The sequence below is a fragment of the Callospermophilus lateralis genome, unplaced genomic scaffold (genome assembly GCF_048772815.1).
Source record: "Callospermophilus lateralis isolate mCalLat2 unplaced genomic scaffold, mCalLat2.hap1 Scaffold_1096, whole genome shotgun sequence".
NCBI classification, from domain to species: domain Eukaryota; kingdom Metazoa; phylum Chordata; class Mammalia; order Rodentia; family Sciuridae; genus Callospermophilus; species Callospermophilus lateralis.
The window spans coordinates 404,974-426,742 of record NW_027511202.1 but is presented as its reverse complement, the minus strand read 5'-3'; the positions used below and the strand labels follow the sequence as shown (position 1 = coordinate 426,742).

At 43.4% G+C, this 21,769-nt stretch overlaps 1 pseudogene; it reads right to left on the bottom strand.

The window, feature by feature from the left end:
- Window positions 1-21,769, bottom strand: part of LOC143386479 (AT-rich interactive domain-containing protein 1B-like) — a 232,276-nt pseudogene that overhangs the window by 3,352 nt on the left and 207,155 nt on the right.

Below are 21,769 nucleotides of genomic sequence, written 5' to 3'. Positions count from 1 at the left end.
CCTGATTCACTCTTAACTTTATGTTACATTTTGACTAATATTCCCTTTGGCCTGCTAACATTCATCTAAAGATTTAACTTGGCCACACCCCCCACCCACAGTCACTGTTTTCCTGAGAAGCACAGGTATGTGTATGTGTCACCTGACTGAAATGAGTATCACCGCAGATCACATTCTCAGGCAGCTACATACTGATCAATGTCGATTTATGACTACAATGATTAGAGAGGTTAGCTGATCACTACCAATCAACCTGGGCATCAGATCAGGTGTGTTGCACGACTGGATTTCATTTCCTAACACTCTAATCTGGCCACTGGCTAGTCTGGTGCCAGCTTGCTCACCTGGGAGAGATTGAAAGTAGCAACCGTGCTGTCATCATAGAGAAGGATGTTGATAGTGTCCAGAGCCCAAGTACTTTCAGCCAAAAGCCCTGATTTAAGGGACATCATCACATGCCATGCCTCAGGGGTAACTGAAAACAGGAAAGAATAAGGATATCAGTAAAATGAACTCTATGAATGAAAGGGCAGAAAGTAACAAAAGAATGAGAGGAAAGAAGTGGAGCACAGGGTTAAACAGATGCTCTGAGAGCCGAACATGCCCCTCTTCTAAGATTAAATGGAGGTGACAAGTTTTGCTAAGAAACGTCTGTTGTCTAAGATCTTTTTGTTGTTTTGCTGGTGAAACACGGACCACTGCTAGCCGAGATGGCTGGGCTAGGCACAGGGTCCTTTCTCATCTCGGGTATTTTACCACCTAACAGTCTGTAAGGATGCATTGGTTTCTAGTAAGAATGGGCCCGGAAGTGCTCCTGTCTTCTTTTGCATTCTTCACTCACAAATGTCTCTGGAAGGCTGGTAAGTATGCAGGACACAAAAGGAAAATTTAAATCCCAAATGGCACATCCTCAGATACAAAGTCTTGATATCCCCATGCTGTCTTCTTCTATTTTTGAGCTCCTGCTCAAGAACATGCTGCTGACAAATATAAGCACTATGATGGTTAGATTTCAGAGTGTGGTCTGAACCAAGGAATGGGAAATAAAAGGGCTGTATTTTTTCTTGTTTTCCTTATTCCTGTTCCTGAAGAAATAAAGTGATTAGATAAAGAATTATAAGATTTGCCTATGATGGGGCTGGAATGGACCCATTACTTTTCAATGGGAGCTGCTCAGGAGGCCCTGCAGGAGAGCATGGTGGGAGACCAGGACTGAGGAGGAGACCTGTTCTACTTGATGTGCCTGAGCCAAAGCTAGGAGGGTAGGAGGGGGTTTCTGGGCACCCATAGTACTGTGTCATGGGGGAGGGCACTGAACTCGTTCCTCCTTTGTTTTATTTTAAAAAATGTTTTAAGCTGTAGATGGACAAAATACCTTTATTTTTATGCAGTGCCGAAGAGTGAACTCAGTGCCTCACATGTGCTAGGCAAGAGCGTACTACTACCACTGAGCTACAACCCCAACCCTCCTCCTTTATTTTAATTCTATTTTTCAAACTTTCTAAGATAGATAGTCATATAGTATTTTTACATTAGAAAAGTCAAACTTTTTTTTTAATAAGGAACAAGCAACTCAGGAAGCTGAGACAGGAGGGTCATGAGTTCTAAGGATAGCCTCAGCCACTTAGCAAGGCCCAAAGCAACTCAGCAATACCATGTCTGTCTGTGTGTCTCTTTCTCTCTCTCTCTCTCTCTCACACACACACACACACACACACACAAACAAACACACACACACACACACACACAAAAACACAACCCCCCCAAACCAAAAACAAACAAACCAACAAACCACCAGGACAGGGGATATAGCTGGTATAGCCCCCTGGGTTCAATCCCTGTTATCCAAAAAAAAAAATAAATAACATTTTTCCCTAGGCTTCAGACAAGTACTTATATAACATATACTAAGAATTGTTAAACAATAATAAATATTTATTTAAACATACATATGTACACATTGTTTTTATATATATTTCTATATAAAAAATGGTGTGAAAGTGTCTGTATTTTCTCTCCCCATGTGATGCCCTTAGATATCAAAATGCCTTACTTTTTTCTCTCTACATATATATCTTCTTCATGTCCGTGACTAAAAACATCTTTAATGCATTAATTTAGAATCTTCAATTTTCTAATTGCTACAAATAATTTAAGTCAAGTGATTCTGAAATTTTTTTCTTATTCAACCAACATCTATTATTTCCCTTGTGTTAAGTAAATGCAAAAAAACTGTGTACTCCCAGACATTCCAGATCTCTAATGAGCATTTACACTCTCTTGAAGGCTGAACAAGTGACATCCGCTTCAACTGAAGTAGCTCCCTGGGCCACATTTGCCAGTGCTGGGCAGATTATGTCAAATCCACGGAGCACACAGCAGCCGGCTCCAGGTACCATATCTACGGATGCCGGCCAAATCTCCACTTTTTCCCATGGCAATTCACAGTGTTGTTACCAAATCAGAGTGGCATGCCTTCAAATTCTCAGGGTCACCCTTAGCATTTCCATGACCTCACAGTGGGGTTTGTTAGCACATGATGTAGGGATTAAGTGGTTTGGTTAATGTCAAATCCTTAAGCCTGAAACACAGTATAGACTTACTGAGGATTCCCTGACCTCTTATTAAATAAATATTATATTTATAAAAATCTTTATTTTTTAAGGTTTATTTTTATGTGGTGCTGAGGATCAAACCCAGTGCCTTGCTCACATGTGCAAGGCATGCACTCTGCCACTGAGTCACAACTTCAGCCCCTGACCTCCTATTTGAAGCTCTAATCTCCACACAACATTCACACCTAAAAATACGACATCAACTCAAGTTCTTCTCCAGCAACATCTTAATTTGTATGGTTTCCAACTATTGCTCTTACATAAAAGCATTCTGATAATTTGCACTCATAAGTACTTATCTTATGAGGCTGGGGATTGTGGCTCAAGTGGTTGTGCGCTGGCCTGGCATGTGCGAGGCACTGGGTTCGATCCTCAGCACCACATAAAAATAAATAATAAAGATACTGTGTCCACCTAAAACAAAAATATTTTAAAGAAAACTTATCTTACTAATATCAACAAAAATTACATCAATTAAAATTAAAATTCTAGGCCAAATTATATGATTATATTGAGTGCATATATGAATATGTAGCAATAATCCCACCATTATGTTCAACTATAATGCACTCATAAAAACAATGTGGAAAAAAAAATTCTAGACTTCAACTGAAATTCATTTCCAGAACAAATCTCTGTAATTCTTACCAATATCTTTGGAGGTAATCTTTCGCCTTTGCTTCAGGACTGGTTGTGATGCTTCCACTGAGCCAGGAGGAAGGGTGATCTCCCTTCTGATTGGGGGTGGCTGGGGGGGGTGGCCCAGTGACCTGGGACGTGGGGACTGTAGGCATGACCTTCTGCATCTTCATGGTGGGCAGAAAGGGGGACTTGCTTAGAGACATGTGATTCTCCAGAAAGCGCTGGAAGGAAGCCGGGCTGGGCGCCCTGGAGATATGGTTTGGCAGTGATGGTGGTGTCTGGTAGGATGACTGAGGTGGGCGCGTGATGGGCTGCATGGAGGCGAAGATGACATATAAGGCTGGCATTGGCTGACGTGAGAAGGCCACTGGCTCTTGTGATTTATCCTCTGATCAAGTACCATCAAGTCATCCGTGCAGCTCATGCCTGGATAAGGGGGAGCCTGTGCAGGGCCGCTGGGGCCCTGCCTGTTTGGGTAGGGGTAAGGCATATCATTACATGCTGCCCATATGTTCTGCTGAGGCCCTTCACCGGAGGATGCCTGCATGGGGCCGCCCAGCATCTGAAGTGGGATTCCGTGGGGCTGCATCTGGCCTGGGCCCTGCATTCTCTCTCTGTTGTAGGGGTATGGATACTGGCCCTGAAGGGGCCTCCGGTCCGGGCCAGAGTAAGAACTTCCATACTGGTTGTACATCTCTTGCTGCTGATTGCCATACTGCATGTTATACATGTCTCCCTTGTGGCACTTGGCTGGAGTGCATCCAAGTGCATCCATGTGGCATTTTTAATTCTGAAATTTATATAAAGTCAAATCATGCTGGTGTGCTCTTAGAGGTATAATCACCCAAGCTCAAATTATGCAAAATAGTTATTACCTGGTGGTAATGTTCATTTCAAGATGAACATGGGAAGCTCCTACATAATGAGAACTAACAATTTGGGGCTGTTTCCATGTCACATAATGCCTTGTGTCACACACTCCAAAGAGGGTTTCCAAAGTTTGTTTTTACACGTTGGAAATTTTCTGTGGCAGAAACAAAAGCCTCCTCTCCTTGAAGCATGGTGACAGTGCAGCCTCAGCACACAGGCGGGTGCTGGGTGGGGCTTGAAGCCACACTGAGAAACAAAAGGCTGGCCCACAGGAGAGCACTGAGGAGCCCAGGGCCACTAGAAGTTCCAGGGCCAAAGAGATGTCTTACAGAAAAGTCTCCAGACAGAATTCAGCTCCCCAGGCTGTGACATCATGTCACCCAGTGTCCAGCCCCAGCAGTACCTGTCACTAAGCTGGGAACTCTGGGGACCAGTGCTAGTCAGGGTGGGTGGGAATCTCTGGTTGGGAGGGAGTGAGATGCTGAGATTTTAATTAGTACTTGTTTTACCTGAAAACTGTTTAAGATCAGATGGCTCAATAATACAAGTCACTGTATGTATGTGTGTGTGTGTGCACGCATATATAAAATACACACACATATATATTCTATTATTATTACATATATCTCTCCAAAAAACCCTAAATGTTTAAAAGCTACTTTGTGATAAAATTTTTTTAAAAAATCCTCTATTATGCAAGAGGTCTTTCATCTGAAAGGTTGTTTAGAAATAGCGAGGTCCTATGTTTTTGAAAAGCCACCCAGAGGCCCAAGCCTTAGCATCAACTCTGACAGCTGCATGGGGTTTGTACAGCTAAATAGCAATGGCCACCGCCAACTTGATTATGGGGCATTAATATCTTAGTTTTTTAAAGACAAATTAACTTTTACTATATAACATTTTGAGTTTCCTTTTCTATATATTCTTCAAAACACTGACAAATTTCTGTTTTACAACAGCTTTTGACACAAGAGTATACAGTTGTCCCATGGTATCTGCAGGGGATTGGTTCCATGACCCCTGTGGACACCAAAATCCAAGAACACTCAAGTCTGAATACGGTGCAGTCTTTGCAAATAACCTATGTACTGCCTCCTGTATACTTTAATTCATCTTTAGATTATTTCTAATACCTATACAATTTTAATGAATGCTTTATAAATTGCTATCTCTATTGTTTGGGGAATAATGAGAAAGAAGCATGTACATGTTCTGTACAGATACAATTTTTTTAAAGATACTTTCAAACATTTTTGGTCTGTGGCTGGCTGAATCCATGGATTTGGAACCTACAGACAAGAAGCCAACTGTACACTATGGAACCTCTTCACAACACACCTCACTCTCCATTGGTCTTGTCATCGTTTGTAAGAATTAATGTATTTAACTTCATTTAACATGTAATATTTATTTCACAATATTATATAATAAGAGCTATGTTTAATTACTGACTCCCAAATTCCAGAAGTACTTTTTAGTATTAAATACATCCTGAATGTTCAATAAATGCTAATAATTTTGGTTATAATTCCTAAAAATCTTCAGAAGTAACACAAGTTGAGTTTCAGATTCTCAAAGAGGAATAGAGAACACAAGGCCCCACACCCACTTGCCAACTCATCGGCTTCTGGGGATACAGGCCAGGCTGGTGTCCTCCATATGGTGGCTGTCCTGCTGGAGGACCTTGGCCTGGATACTGCTGCCCATAAGGTTCATGCCTGGAACAAGGCATTCAAAGGAAACTTAATGCACAAAGGACTTGGGATGAGCACAGCATGAGCAGTCCATTTTGGATACTCTACCCCCAGTGGTGCTGCCGTTCCTCTGTCACACACTGTTCCCCACAGCCTTACTGGGCAGCAGCTGCTGTAGCTTTTAGCAAGAAGGAAGGGAACACCCATTTCGGGAGTGCTGCCAAACTCCTGGTTTGGGATGTTGCTAATAGGTGTGAGAGAAATACCGGTTGAACAGGCAGCACCTGTGGGCACCTGCCCAAGCCTTTGGGGCAGAAGCTCCGCCTCCCACTGAAGCTCACCCAGGAAGTGTCACGGACGCCATGTGAGGCACCATGACAGCAAGAAGCAGAGGAACCTGGGTCTCAAGTAGTGTTGGTAGAAGTGCTGCCACATGCAAAATGGTCTACTTTTTACTTTCTCATTTTGAATAAAAATGTTTAAGTTTTTAAAGGTCAAACCTAATTCCAATGATGCTGATACAGTCACAAAATTTCATAGTTCTATGACCTGAAAGTCTACGGAAAAAAAACAACAATGACTGAAATGTACTCCTATTAAGTCACAACCTGGAAATAAGTAATACATTTATTTCCAACTGCAACTATACAGAGAAATTGTAAATACCACAAAATAGTATGTTCTCAAGGGCAACAGATTTGAACTCTTGAAAAATAAGTTGGTTTAAATTAATAAATTGAATCTTGTAAGAAAGAGAGTAACAAAATTGAATATATTCCTAACATAATCAAGGAATAAGAAAAAAATAAATTTTTAAATATCAACAGGTAAAAAAGACAGATTTTTTTAAACTACTATGATTATCTAGAAATAAAGAAATATAATTGACATGGATAAAAATCTAAGTAACATTTTTCAGAAAAGCAAACTTAATGAAGTAAATCTCATGTGGTTGAACCAGAAAAGCATATGTACTGGAAATCGTCTAATAATATATGAAAATGTTCTTGTAATCTTGTTAATAAAATCAGTCAGTCAGTTTTAACTGGGTCTTAAACTCAAACGAAAATCCTGATCAGGCACACTAAACATTATAATGGCCAACTGATTGAGGCATATATATATGGCCAGGGTTAACAACTAGAAGAACAAATTCTTCAGCCACTATGAGACAGTGTTTTGCTACTTGGGCACAACATAGCTATATACTCTCAAGAACCGGTGTGCAGAAAATGTCAGGGAGAAACCTTACCTAGTAAAACAGCAATCTTCCCAACTTCCTCCCTCTGATTAAACTAAAGAGCACCCCGTGTGTGGAGGGTGAGAGGGGCCATCTCAGCAGGTGGTCCCTGGGCATATGCACCCCCAGATCCTGGAGGAAGTGGCCTGAGAGCCAGCTCTGCTCTGTGAGTGGCACTCCACTCACACTCTTTCATTGCTTCCAGTCTCTCCTCTTTTTTTCCTTTGAAGATCAAATATGACATTAAAGCCTGAGTGCTTCCCTGGATGGGAGGGAGCGAACACTCCCACAAAGGGGAGGGCATATTGAACCAGGGGCACAGGGGAGGGTTCTCATCACAAAGAAAGCTCCCCCGTGCCCCTGCTGTAGGGCAGTTTATGATGACCTCTCTCTGACATCTCAATGGCTCTCTTCCTTCTGGGCTGGTCCTGTGGCCTAACTGGCCACTTCGATGACAAGATGGCTTCCTTTAGAGAGGCTCATGTAGGCCACGTGGCGGGCATTCTCAGAACTGTTTATCAAGGAGTAATGTGCACTCTCTTTTTAGAAGGAAGAGTGAAAACATCAGAAGGAGCAACATCTGGAAGACCTTTCCAGAACACCCGAAGCATGACACTACAACCCTCAGACCTTCCTTAAGAAACAGAGTGGGGAGGAGAGAGCTGGTTCTGCAAAATCCAGGAGTCTGGTAGCTCCCAGAGAAGTCACACCTGCTGCAGCCGGGCCACCTCACTGTGGTGACAGTGACCACCTCAGAGAGGGAAGTACATGCTGGGTGCAGCAGTGTGGCATGGTGTGCTGAGGAGTGGCCTTGGGTATTGAGTTCACAGGAGAAGCCTCTAGCAGCAGCCAGAAGAGCCCCAAATATCTTATTTATGCTATGAATTTGCTTACAAAAGTACAAAGCCATCTGGTTGCCTGGGGACAAGGTCCTTTTTTGGGGTCCTGCTGTGGCTGTCCCTGAAGGCAGCCAGCTGACAATCACCTGGGGATCAGTGGCAACTAGACAGGAAGGGCCACTGGGCTGCCCCAAGTGGCTCAGCGCCAGGGCTCAGGAGAGTAAGTTAGAACAGCATTTCTCCTGATTCTTCTCGTCTTCCTTTTGAAAAATACTCACCTCCGGTCATAAGTGACCCCATAGGGAAACTGCTGCCGCTGACCCATGCTCAGGTTGGACACGGCCCCTGCGGGACTCTGGCTGTACACGTCCTGCATGCTGCTGTTGGGCATCTGGCCTTGCATCAAAAACGGCTTGCTACTTCAAGGCACTGCAATATTTGAAGAAAAGGCATAAAATGAGGCATCTGCAAGTTAACTCCTTCTAGGAGTCTGCCCCATGTCCACATGGCACACCACAATACTAATGACAGAACCCAGTGTCTGAAGTCAGGTGGGTCCTGGTGGGGCAGAACCCTAAGATGTCCCCAAAGACACCTCTGCCACCCCAATGTGTACCTTAAATGACTGCCTTGCTTGGAACATGACGGAGCCTTGAAACAGCATGGCTTATGCTGCCCCTGATTATGGTGTATTAGGTGCTAAGAGGAATTTCACAGGTGTAATTAAAGTCACTAATCAGCTGTGAGTTAACCATAAAGGAGAGTATCCAGGTAGCCCTTCAAATCCCTGGCTAGAGGCTGGAGATGGAGCCAGTCTGAGACCTTAGGTTGTCCTTAAGCCACTGCCCCGCTGAGAGGAGGCAGGGATCAGTCAACAAGCCAGTGGTCAACCAGGCTTTAACCACAGGAACTGAATTCTGTCAACAACCTGAATTAATTTGAAAAGGACCCAGAGCCTGACTCAGAGGGAGTCCTGGCGACACCTTGACTCCAGCCTGAGGAACCTTCACCTGTTATGCAGCAACCAGCAACCCACTCGGGGCCCAGGTCCATACCAGTGAGGTCTAAGTCTTAACTATACAAGAGGCCACTCAACATCTCGTGGCATAGCTGTGAGGAAGACAATAAAATGTGTGTACACAGTGAGTTCCAATGTGAGGGAGAAGACCTGAAGACCTCAACATGAACACCCATGCACAGACTCTTCCAAAATCAGAACAGAGAAAATCACCAGAGTTAAGAATAGCTCCAGATGGGCTGGGCCCTGGCTATTTCTAACAGAGGTAGCCTGCCAATAAGCCCCTGCATGCAAATCTGCATCAGCTCAGCTGAGGAAATGGGACCAAGTCCAGAAACGAGCCTTCAGGCAAATTAAACATTCTAATGCAAACTTTAACTGATACATCATACTTTCTTCATTCTATGATGGTTGCTTTTATGTTGGGCGAGGCAGACGCTGACTAAGTTTGTGAGCTCAGACATCTGTTGGCTGGCACTGAGGCGAACCCGAAGCCGCCTCGGGACCAAGGCCTTCACGCACCGTGCACTTCCTCCTACTTGACGGAAGATTGCACTTCAAGCCTGGAAGAACCAGTTTTGAGATTACTTTCCATTTTGTAGATGTGAAAACAAAAATATCAAGTAGCATAATTAAAATTAAATAGCTTAATTCCTAGATACACAAAAAAATTTCTTAAAAACCAATAGGAAAAAAGACAAAACTGGACAAACCCATTCAAAGAAAAGGAGAAACAAATGAACAATCAACAAGTGACATGTGAAAAGATGTGGGAGCTCACTAATAATTAAAGAAATCCAAGTCAAAACGATCACAAGGCCTTTTCCCCACAGTCTGGCAAACATTAGAATGAATGATATTAATCATCCCTGGTGGGGGTGGGAGATCCACTCTCTTACACACATGCTGGGAGTACCCGGAGTTCTCAATACCTGCTAAGGGAGGCTACTCTTCCACAACCCCAAAAAGCACATCTGCCGATATTTGGCCTGTGAAGTCTCCTCCCTAGTGACTTTGAGCTGGATCACGTGATTAGTATTGACCAGTGGGGCTCTGGCCAATGGGTACAAGCAAATTCTTGCAACTGGGACATGTTCTTTTGGAAACTCCCTTTGGAGTCTTATCTCCTTGAGCCCCATCTATCATGTCATGGGGACCAAGAAGTTAGGCAAAAATTTCCTGTGGAGGAGTCCCCAGCCCAAAGCTTCAGGAGTCTTCTGTAGAAACTGGCCACTCAGGAGACACCACTCACAGAGCTCCCAATCTAGCTGTCAGATGCTGGAAGCCACCTCAGTGTCCTGGCTGACAACATATGGAGCCAAGAGCAAGCCAGCCTAACACAGCCACGAGACAGTGAAGACACTGCAAAGTGGTGCTGTTGAAGCCACTAAGTTTGGGGGTGGTTTTTTGGATCATAGATTACTGAGTCAAGGAACAAAACAAACAAAATAAAACTTCCTGTCCTTTGAACAATCTGAGTGAGGGACAGATTTGCAGAAACACTGTCACAAGTGCTTCGAATTCAACAGCCACTGCATCACTGTTCACAACAGAAAATATTAGGAACTAACCCATCCAACTCTAGAGCATTAGGTGTATCTATTCCATTACAAAAAGCAAGTAGAGCTATGTATTCAGATATTACAGATACTCAAAATAACTACTTAAGCCACATACAAACACCATGATCACTTGTTCAGGATCGGTACCTCAGGAATAAGGCAAAAGCCTGGCACTTGGGTTCACCATGCTGCCACACCATGGGTTGGCAACTCCCACAGCAGCTGTCTCCGGGTGGCAGCCATGACAAAGAGCATGTTTTCCACTGAGAGTGGTCTGGTCAGCTCACTGCCAAGTTCCCTTACAGAACGAGACAAGTAAAGAATGTAAACTGCACTGAATAGGAATCGGGCTGTAAAAAAAATCTATTTCCTGTGGTTTTCTATATATCTGTTTTAATTTGGGATTAAAATACAAATTTTTCCATATTATTGTCATATTTTCAAAGTCTAAAAGTGGGATACGGACACCAAAATTTCAGCAAGTGAGCTGAAATATACTAGGGATTGTTCTAGTCATTGTCTACATAGCTGATGAAGCACACTATATATCTACCTAGTGCCTGGCAAGGTAACCCCAAAATCACTACCCCAACCCCCAAATTCATTTTTAAAGCATGAAAAGCTATAGGTATAAGGAACAAGACAAATACTACTTTAGCTAACAGCAGATAGATAGGAGAGTGAAATGGTCCACAGTAGATTTTGAGGCCAGATTTTGAATACTATTGAGTACTATTAACTGTCACTCCTACTATCACTCCTACTACTATTATTATTTTGATACTAGGGATTGAACCCAGGTATACTTTCCATCCTTAGTACTTTTTAAAATTCTGAGACAGGGTCTGAATAATTTGCTGAGGGCTTTGGTAATTTGCTAAGGCTGGCTTCAAATTTGCAATCCTCTCGCTTCAGTCTCCGCAGCTGCTGGCAATACTAATTTTTCCCCATATTGTTCTCATATTTTCAGAGTCTAAAACTGGGATACGGACACAAAAACACTGACAAAATGTTATATCTAGCCTTTTGTATCACTATGAAACATATCTACCTTTAACATGCACCAAGCTTTTGAATTTCTGAGCCTACAGATTATTGTATGGTCTGCAAAATGTTTACTTGGAATAAGTAGCCCTGAAACCTTTGAAAGGAAAAAGTAGAAATTATCTTTGCTTTATGTTTTCTGAAATATCATAAATCTCAGTTGTTTAATGGTATATACCCAATATTTAAATTTTGGGGATTCTTCATTTTTCCTTTCACTAGTTCAATACTAAAAAAATTTGTACTTTAATCCCAAATTAAAACAGTTAAATGGAAATCCACAGGAAATAGATTTTTTTTACAGCCCTATCCTTATTCAGCGCAGTTTCCATAATACTTGTGAAAACCATAAACATAAAGCTTCAAGGTTTATGTTTCTCTCTATTTAGACAATATAACAGCACAGATTTCCTTATTAAGGAATCCCAGAGTTAAGTGCTTCCATAAAAATATCATTCACTATTTCTGAAATGTTTTTCACTCATGTTTGCATCGTGTCTCAATTTCACAGGACCCAGCTGTATTTGGAAGGATGACAAAAAGCAAACTTCCAGGTTTTCTGCTTGGGGCTGACATGCTGGGGGAGAGCCAGGACTTTATGTGGACGCAGCCTGGGAGAAACCTGCCCAGCACTCCTGGACTCCTCCAGGGGTTCGCCCAACCCTCCCGCTCTCTGACTCTCAGTCCCACAGCTACAGATTGTCCCTGTGCTCAGGATTCCAAAGTCACACCCTGCACCCACCACCCATTCTTCACCACCTGGACACAGTCACAGTGATGCTGGATTTCCCTCACTGTCCTGTTCCTCTACCAGCGCCTCCAGCCATCAGCCTTTGGCTCTCAACCCCACCCTCCCAACGGACTTCTGACTCCACTCACTTCTCTCAATACATGCACCATGAGATGGTCAGTTATTTATGTATAATTTACTTTTACCAAAAAAATCTAGTCATGTCACTTCCCCATTGAACACCCCTTACATGGCAAAGAACTAAATCTTTCCATCTGCCATGAAGGTGGAGGGCCTGTCCCTGTCTGACCTGGATGCCTCAACCTGCCCACATTCACTATGCCCCAGGCAGCTGCCACCTCTACAAATATGCCCAGCAACGTCCTGAGGGGCTCCTTCCTTGTCCTCAGATATCTGACATCTCAGAGCCCTCAGAACCACACAATCTCAGTAGCTTTCCCTCCCTTTCATTGCCCCAACCTCTTGCTATCCTTTCTTTTTTTTCCCCTTTCTTCTACCAATCATAATCTTATAAGCCATTTGAGGCCTAACCTCCCCCCTCTTAGGAGTGTCAGTTCCTTGAGGGTAGGGCATGCATGATTTATCCTACCTAGAACCTAGCACTGTGCCTGGGTCAGACTAACAGGACAGCACCACTGCTGCTAGGTAGTACTGATCGTGCTTGCTTACCAGGCACCCCTTATTCCTCTACAGGCTTATGAACGGGAACTCAATTAATCCTCATGACGCCTCTGAGGCAGGTCCTATTACTTTCCCAATTTCTAGATGAGGAAAATAAGGCACTAAGATGCTTAACATATTTCCCACAAACAGAAGGGTGGGAAAGTTGGGGGCTGCCAAACCCAGAGAGCACACGCTTCTACCTGTTCTGAATGGACAGGTAAGTTGGCAATGGAATAGCAGTGCGAAGAGTGTCCTTAGGCCTGCTTATGGGCAGAGGCCCCTCTGCATGTACCTTTTCTCATTCCACCAAAGGGGTCCTTGTTGGGTTCATAGGGCATTCTTCCCATCATGTCTGGCATGCTCATGCCCTGCTGGTATGGGGCGTTTGGAGTCATTGAGTTCTGTTTTGGGAATGATGAATCACTCACGTCGGAGAAAGGGTCGTGCACACTGATTGTACTGCTTCTGAAGAGATGCAAACAATGAAAGCTAAAATCAGGCACAGGTAAATGCAAATCAAAACTACACTGAGATTTCATCTCACATCAGTCAGAATGGCAGCCATCAAAAATACAAATAATAATAAATGCTGGCAAGGATGTAATGAAAAAGAAACACTTTCACAAGTTGGTGCAAGTCATCTTACTACAGTGATATATGCATACCCATGTTTATACCTGAACTATGGAACCAGACTAGGTGTCCATCAATGGATGAATAGATAGGGAAAATGTGGTATATGTAAAATGTGGTATATGTAAACAATGGAGTTTTATTCAACCACAAAGAAAAATGAAATTATGTCATCTGCAGGAAAATGGATGGAACTAGAGACCACTGGTGAAATAAACCAAACTTAGAAGGCCAAGGGTGAAATTAAGAAAGTTGGAGGGGATCTCATGTAAATTAAAGGGAAATCAGTAAAGGAGAGAGACTGGGATGGGAGGTATGCAGGGAGGAGTGAAGTGCTGGGGAGTGATACTGGCCAAATTATGTTGCCATTGTGTACATGTATGAATACGTAACAACAAATCCCACTATTATGTACAACAATAATGTACCAATAAAAAAATGGAAAGAAAACAAAAAGTGAAAGCTTAATGATAATAGTAGGAGTTAATAAACCAATCTTGAAATTTACCAATGCAAAACCATCCAAAATAAATTACATGAAAAAAGCTAATAATAATCAACATTTAAAAATTCACTAGAAAATAAAATAAAATAAATAAAATAAAAACTCACTAGAAATACTATTTCTTCATTTGGTGAAGTTTGCTCCTGAAAAATCAAAAGATAAATCTGATTCTGGATGGGTCATAGTTCTCTGAACATACCTTCCACCTTGCATTGGGGTCATCTGTCCATGAGGAGTGGAGGCTGGGGTGGGTGGCTTCAGGTCGCCTGAAACCTCTGCCATGGAATTGCTGCCAGTTGACTGGGGAATCTGTGGGCCTTGCAAAGATCCTGAGTTAGCTGGCAGTGGGCAAGGGAAAATGGAGAAAGAAAGCAAAGGTTGCCAAGTGGCTGGTTTTAGCTTTTTATGTACATAAAAGAAACAATTTAAAATAATGCACATTGATTGAAATAGTATCAATAATGTCCATGTATGGATATGTAACAACAAATCCCCTATTATGTATAGTTATAATGTACCAATAAAAAAAGGACAATACAAAGAAACAGTACAAATATCCACTGAAAACAGTCAGTAAAATTAGTTGCTTCACATTGTTTATAGTGAAAATTATACTGATCCTTGATAAGATTATTTTTGAGTAAAATATGTGGGCATATACTTCATTTTTGAGTCATAAAACATTTATACCTTTTGACTGGGTAATTGCTTTCCTAAGCATTTATCCCAAGAAAATAATAAAAAGAAGGCTTTAGGCAGAGCAATGTTTATTCCAGTGCTATCTATCTAGTCTAAATGTAAATAAAGGAAAACAGGATAAAATTTTTAGTACAACAATTGGCACACTATTGTGCTGTTTAAAAAAAAAACAAATTAGAAAACAGTTGAGAGTGTTGGGGAATGAGAAATTTTTTAACAGGAAAAGAAATAAGAAATGATACAAAGTATCAATGAGCCTTCTGTTATTCTAACACCCTCTCAACACCTGCGTGTCTAAGCACAGCCCTTAACAACTCAGTTGTTTTTAGAATTATAAAATCAGATTTATCACGAAAAAACACAAGTTATTCTGGTTTGGAGTTCTTTAATGTTGCTGCTGAAGTTCTGAGATTTTACTTTAAAGGCTCCAGCTTTATCGGGCATCATGGTCCTTAACATGCTGGATGTTCGGCAGACATTGGTTTCACATATTGACTGGGTACGGGTGAGGTGCCAACTGAACTCCAGGTCTTTTCTACACTTGGGTACAGAGTGTAGCAAACTGACAGGCAGGTGACAGCCCTGCCCTCTCAGAGTTCACAGTCAGGGCGTTCACAACTGGAACTGAGGGCAGGCAGGGTGGAGCTGACTGGAAAGGAGAACATTTGCTGTTACTGTTTCTGCTTCCTTTCCAATGAAATACTCAGGACTCACTATGATTAGCATTATTCACATGTCCCTGCCCAGAAAACGGAGGTGAAACAAGTACCCAGATTACAGGGCACACTGTGAAGGAGGCAGAAATGGGATCGAGTAGAAGACTTCTTGTTAGAAAGACTCTCTCTAAGCACAGACCTTCTGGCCGGATTACAGACCTGCCTGGCCCTTGGTTGGACTGGTCACAGGTTGTGCTCTATGTGCCATCCACCCTGCATGCCTGGCACATAGAGACTCGAGATTTCTCGGACATGAGGGAAGACTATCTCTACTTTTTTTTGGACTATCTCTACTAACACAGGGATTTATTTTATTTATTTTTATGTGGTGCTGAGGCTCGAACCCAGGGCCTCACACGCACTAGGTGCATGCTCGACTGCTAAGTTACAACCACAGCCCCTAACACAGGCATTTTGAGGAAAAAAATTAATGACTGCTTACAAATAAAATTTTGGCAAAACCGGGATATGCATATTGAGCAGGTAGGTCATAATAATAAAAGGGGTAAGGCAGTCTTATAAATATACGAGGGCATTATTTTTCCCTTTACAAGGGGGAGATATGAACTGCAGTAGAGGGGGTAGAGAGAGAAGAGGGGAGGGGAGGGGGGGGAGGGGGATAGTAAAGGATAGGAAAGGCAGCAGAATACAACAGACACCAGTATGGCAATATATAAATCAATGGAAGTGTAACTGATGTGATTCTGCAATCTGTATATGGGGTAAAAATGGGAGTTCATAACCCACTTGAATCAAAGTGTGAAATATGATATATCAAGAACTATGTAATGTTTTGAACAACCAACAATAAAAAAAAAGAAATAGAATAAATAAATAAATAAATAAACAAATAAACAAACGAGGGCAGTCCTGCAGACCAGCCGCCCCCAGGGCTTCAGATGAGAAACCGCCTGCTCCTTAAAGCAAGCAGGCTCCCCACAGCCTTCCTGAAACCAGGCGCACAGGCTGTGATTACAGAATGACCCTTATGTACAAGTACTCACATTTACAGCTAATAAAATAAGAAAGAAAAAAAAAAGGAAAAATTCTCTCTTGCCAGGGTTTTCCCCTTTCCTTTCAAGGGGGAAAAAAGCAGCCTTTAGGAGGAGGCAGGTCTAGCTCTCTAGGACATCACTACCTTTTGCCAGAAGCTACAAATTTATACTCTAAAGTAAACAATGGAAAGGTTACTGAAGGTTAAGTACATTCACAGCTTCACAGAGAACAGCCAGGCTCCTAGCTGGGAAGATAATTTACACAGCACTGAACGGTGCCATAGTTCTGATGGGAGGGACGTGGGGAGGAGGGTGAGGAGAACAGCAGCTGATGTGTCCCAGGTCTGGTGACTGGAGGTCAACCAGAGGGCACCTTTGTTTATACCCCAACCCCTTTCTCATTTATCTTCCACTGAGGATTCCCTAGTTGGATCCATGACAGGTTTTGTGACATCACCTGTCAACTAATAATAGAAATTCAGTCAGCCACCTGCCAGCAAAGATGGATGGGTTTTTGGTTACAGCCTTACTAATTGAATGTACAGCTTCTGTGCCTGGTTCTCCATAGAGCCATTCATCTCCCTCCACCCTCTGGCCTGCTGGGGCCACCTGGTTGGTGGTTCATTGTGCCTGGCTGATGTCTGGAACTGCTCTGTGATACTCCATAGGTTCAGTAATGGAGACCCCTTGGTGCCTTTAGAGATGCAGACCACAGTTCAAGGCCTTGTCCAGGTTCCTGTGGGCACACCTGGGTGTCTGGTGTGCCTATGCAATGTATCCCCAGAGGTGAAGAGGTCATGCCACCAGTGACCGACTATACAGATATCTTGAGACACAGAAGCCACATCAAATCAAAGCTGTACCAATGCAATGCTCTTAGGATACAGCCAAGTGATTTAGATTTTTCTTTTCATTTCTTTTTCTTCGTACTGGGGATTAAACCCAGGGGCACTCCACCATTGAGCCACATCCCCAGCCCTTTTATATGTTTCTATTTAGAGGCAGGATCTCTTTGATTTGCTTAAGGCCTTGCTAAACTGCTGAGGCTGGCTCTGAATTTGTGATCCTCCTGTCTCAGCCTCCCCAGATGCTGGGATTACAGGCATATGGCTGTGATTTAGCTTTTTCATTTGGTTCAGAGACTATTTGGACAAAAATCTAGAATGTTTCTTGGGAATCATTTAGTTTAGTTTACCTGGATGTGCTGATAGAATTAAACTGGAATCATGTTCTTCTTTTTTTGGTACTGGGCACTGAACCAAATGCGGCTTACCCACTGAACCACATCCCCAGCCCTTTTTTATATTTTATTTAGAGATAGGGTCTCTATGAGTTGCTTAGGGCTTGCCAAGTTGTTGAGGCTGGTTGTGAACTTGTGATCCTCCTGCCTCAGTTTCCTGAACCTCTAAGATTACAGGTGGCGCTACTGCATCCTTCTATAATTGTGGGTTTTTTTTTTTAAGTATTTTTAAAAAATATATTAAAATATTTGATGGATTTTTATTTTATTTATTTTTATGGGGTGCTGAGAATCTAACCCAGTGCCTCATGCATGCTAGAAAAATGCTCTACCACTGAGCCACAACCCCAGCCCTATAATTGTGTTCTTAATGACTTCAAAGAACACTTCTTTTTTGCTGAAAATTAGATGAAAGATTATGGAATAATCTTTTATGAGATACTGACATGGGGAATAGTTAGGAAGATTTTTTAATTTCCTTCTTTGGCAATACAAATGTTTCAGAGATACTCTCCTTAGTGGTGGCATTAGGCCCAGACAGGCCACCAGACAGGTGCATGGACAACTGATGCAAGGTCTGACTTCGGATGTGAGGATGCCACTGCTCACTACCCTCTGGCCAGTCTTTGTGGGGTCCACAGAACTCAGCACGGTGCTCTCCTAGCTGGCCACTGAATTCACAATCAAGGCCAGGAAGCTCTGTTTTCACTGCCTCCTGTATCACAGGCAGGACCCCAGCTCCATCTGATCCAAAGGGTGCATGCACAATCTAACCTCTTTTGTTTAGCTCAAATGTAATGCCATCCTAAAGGCAGCAGTTTTAGAAAAGGGGAAGGAAAGAGCCAGCAGTTAGAACAGGCCTCCACTTTCTGGAGGATCTAGACTGTGGTGAGGCTTCAGTGCTTGGCTGAGGCATGCTGGGAGAGCAATCCCCACACAAGCAGACTGTTCAGGGACATGCTCCTTCCCTTGGATCTTTGCAGACATCACCACTTTTTTCCCTGCACCCCACTGAGTTTTTATTTTGGAGAAATAGTTTCAGAGCTGTTTGTGGCAAGCTTCTTTCATTCTGTGAACTCAATGTAACATGCAATTTAAAAAATTAGATTTCCCAGTTTTTCAGAAACACCCTAAGTGACAAAGGCTCAAGATTTTTAAGGGTGGGGTCAAAGAGGAGGATTCCTCCTTATACTTGGAACCTACAGGTCTAAATCTAGGTGTATTTTCTACAAGTGTACTCCAGGCTGAAAAGTGTTTACGTGAGACGGCTTGACTGGCAACCTTAGATACCAGCTTTGCCATCCAGACAGGAGCTGGAGGCAATCATCAAAAGGGAACAACTCCCTTCTCTGCCTTCTAGGTATCAACCATTTATCTGCTACAAAGACATTGTCATACAAGCTGAGGCATTTGTGGGTTCAGTGAATGAGCTAGAGTCAAACACCCCAAATCTGACCTCCTGTGGCCCTGCTGCGTGGCTATGAGGAACTTAGCTTCTTCCTGCCTTTGCTTTCTCAGGGGTATCTAACAGCATCAAGAGCCAGGATTGATACGAAGGCAAAGTGATGAGCATGCTGAAAGCTCTTGGCCCACTGTATACAACCAGAACAGAGCAACAGCTTTGCTCAGAGTAGGCTGTGCTAACACCAGCAGTGTGTGTAGCCTCTGTCTCCTGTGTAGGGACAGGGAACAGCACAGCAAAGTCACTGATGAAAGTCACTGGGCTTGGAAATGTCCTCTGTAATGACGAGTTGCCAAAAACAGAATTGGTGGGATTTTCTCGGGTGGGAAGGTCACCTAGAGCAGAGCATGCTGCCAGCTTCTTCCTGCCTCAAGTACTGCATTTACTATCAGAGTAAGAGACTTGGTAACTTCAAATCTGAATCCTAAGTGGGAGAATGAAGGCCAGTGGGAGAGCTGCAAAGAAGGGCAGACTCTCCCAGGGGCTGGAGAGGCAGGCACAGGCATCCTGTCTGCCTGGAGAGCCACACGCATGCAGGGTCCTGACTCTGGACTCCGTCTAAGCTCACCACTCAACCCATTTCAGAAGTAGGGATGGACGGATCTTGATGGTGGTTCACGGGATTCCTGCAAAGTAAGAACCTGCTGGGTAGGGGACATCAGAAACCAAGTATGAATTTCATTTTGCTAATAAACAAACCTGAACCCTGGGAAGAGGAAGGGTTGGCAGTAGCCAGCTGTTATACCTACAGGTGACATGGTGCAGCAGGGCTAAATTTCGGAACAGGTGAATGTGATGTTTATTTTATGCAGTTATGTGGCAAATTTAAAAATTCTTGTATAAGAAATAAAGATATATATCTCAGAATTGCAAAGTCCATTTTGACTAAATTAGGTAAAAGCAAAAGAGTGAGGCCTTTCAGGTGCCGACCACAGAGGACAACACCCCAAATCTTATGCTCACTTTCCTAAGCACTGCCAGTGGGTACAATTAAACAATCAAACAAAAGGAGACACCACTTCCTCTCAAAGGTCTGGAATGCCCCTCCTCTCCTCTCTCCCTGTCCCCACAGCTGTGCAGCCTCCAGTTCTGGCCTCTAGCACCCTGGGCTTTCCTCTGCCAGCTGTAGCGCTGCCACCTACCAGGAGATGGCGGCTGGAGTTTGGGCTGCTTCTTCGTGTCCCCGGTGCTGAAGACTTCAGGTGGGGGCTCCTCCCCTCGCTAGATCTTGCACTCGAAAGCAAACAGGTACTGGATATACTGCTTTTTCAGGGAGCTTGCTGCACTGCTTGAAGTGCCAACATTTAGGTTGGTTGCCAGCTCACGCCACTTCTTGTTTTTATTAACCTAGCAGAAAAAGAAAAAGAGAAGAAACAGCAGGATCATTGGTTTGCAGCAAAGTGGCTTGTTTAAAGCCAGGAGACAAAAAAAGCACTTAATGTCTTGGTTGACTTTTTTTCTTTGCCTCTTTTAACTAATGCTCATTACTCCCACTCACAGTGCAGACAGCATTCAGAGTTATGAAGCCATTAAGCAACCTGCTGATAGCGACATAAAGGCACGCTCACAGAGGCCTTCTACTGGCTCCAGCTCCTGAGGCCTCGCACAGGGTCCTCCAGTGAAGGGTACTCCTGCTTACACCCATCCCACCCCATGGCCAATTAAGCAAAAAGGGCATCAAACAATGGCTTTAAAAGTAATAGCAGTTTTTCAATTTAAGTGTGCTTTTCTCCAACAGCCAGTAGTTCCCAAACTGAGACTGTAAGTCTGTCCATGTCCATCTGTTCACTGCCCTCTCACTGGAGGATTCTTGTGATGTGGGCAGAAGCAGCACCTGTGCAAAGGCGGTGAGTCCTTGTCACCAAATGCCCCAAACTTAAAAACACGTCATGGTGCCGTGGCTCCCTGGCTGAGCACTTTGCCCCCAGCTCAGAGGCTGGGTGGGGACCAAAATTTGTAAGTACTGCACAGGATGAGCCCACTCAGGCTGGAGACATCTCCACTGCAGAAGGGACGGGGACAAGTGCAGGGGCAGACAGAGCAAGATGATAAGGAGGTCCTGAGATGCAACATAGAGATTCAGGGCACTATTTCACCTCATTCCCTCCTGGGAGCAGGTTATGAAAGGTCAGACACACAGTGAAACGTGGAGATCTACAAATGACTTGGGGCAGGATGTGCCTTTGGTGTCTGCTGTGCTAAGTAGCGCTGAAGGGTCAAGGAGACAGCAGCTTTTCATGAAATGTTGAATTTCTAGAGTCCATCTTTCTTACAGGGCTCTTTACGTCCATGCATCTAGTACTAAATGACGCAGAATAAACCAACTGTGGAATGCTAAGGGAAAAGCCTCTTCTGCCACTTAACACAAGACTGCAAACAGCAGGCCTGTGGCTGCCTCAAAACCAGTCAGCATGCTGTTTGGGGCAGCCTGAGCAGGTGAGTTTGAGCTGGTCGGTGCACGGGTGCAGCTGTCCCCAGCTACATGTGAGTAACCCTCTCATTAGTAAGCTAGCAAAGATTCATGTCTGCAGATCCAATCTGGGTATGCACTGCTGAGAGAGTCACAATAAGGTAGCCCGAC